The sequence below is a fragment of the Artibeus jamaicensis genome, unplaced genomic scaffold (assembly GCF_021234435.1).
Source record: "Artibeus jamaicensis isolate MK-2021 breed Jamaican fruit bat unplaced genomic scaffold, CSHL_Jam_final contig_60, whole genome shotgun sequence".
NCBI lineage: Eukaryota > Metazoa > Chordata > Mammalia > Chiroptera > Phyllostomidae > Artibeus > Artibeus jamaicensis.
The window spans coordinates 3,114,326-3,115,452 of record NW_026521900.1 but is presented as its reverse complement, the minus strand read 5'-3'; positions in this window follow the sequence as shown (position 1 = coordinate 3,115,452).

The window sequence follows — 1,127 nt, the reverse complement described above, 5'->3', positions numbered from 1 at the left end:
CGATATACTATTACTGAAAGGACCCCCCACTAGGTTCAATTGTCCATCGCCTTATGAAAGACCTCTCTCAATGCCAGAGATTTGTGAAAAGGAAAGGAGATGTTTACTTAAAGCTAGCTATACAGACTTAAAGTAGTGACCTAATGTCTTCATTAAAATATCAAAGTCCTTTAGGATACCCACAGACACCCACAGTGCTTCTTTCTCCCTCTGCCCTAATTTGGGGTACTATAACTCAGGAAAAGAAGTAGGCTTCCACAATTCGGGTTGCCGGCACCATCAGCTGTGTCGCTGTCCAGGCAGGATCTCTAATTAATCCAAAGCCATGTGGCACCTTCTCATGGCCTACTAGCAAGAGTTCTTTCACCCTTACCCTTCTTCCACACAAAGTCTCTCCTGCTTCCTAGGCCATGTGGCCAAAGAGAGCACCCCAAAGCACTTCCTAGCCGCGTGGTCCTCTTCTTCCAAAGCTGCAGGGGTCCCCACTCTGGCCAAAACTGCATGATTCTTCTCGGCAAAGCTGCAGGGCCGGGGGGGGGGGGTCGCCACTCTGCCGAAGCCAAGTGGCGGTTCTCTGCTAAAGCTGCATGGTGATTCTCTCCACCCAAGCTGCGGGGGTCCCCACTCTGGCCAAAGGTGCGTGACTCCCCCACTACCAAAGCTGCAGACGTCTGCACTATGGCAAATCCGCGTGGATCTCCCTCTCATGGCTGCGGAGTCCGGGTTTTAAATCCCTACTCCAACCTTCCTCTGTACCCCCATTTCAGACTCCTCTCACAATCAGCTACACTTGCCAGCGCTCCCTTATCCTTCCATCTTTACTGGGCAACCATCCTGAGTCTGGGCAGGTGTGGCCCCATCACGTGGAGCCAATCATCTCCAAGCTCTCACACCGGTGCTGTAACCAGAGGGAGTTGCCTCCCGGTTACAACCTAGGTGGAAGTTACTCTCTTCTCCCTGGCTCAAAGCATAGCCACAGCTATTTAACATATCTATGCAATCAGTTAAAGGTTATAGGTATGTTAAATGACCATTCTAGAGGTTAGCTGCAAAGCTGTTACTATGCAAAACAGCTCTCCATGTGTCCCTTCCCCCAACTCACACCTGTGGCAGGGGTGGGGTGGGGG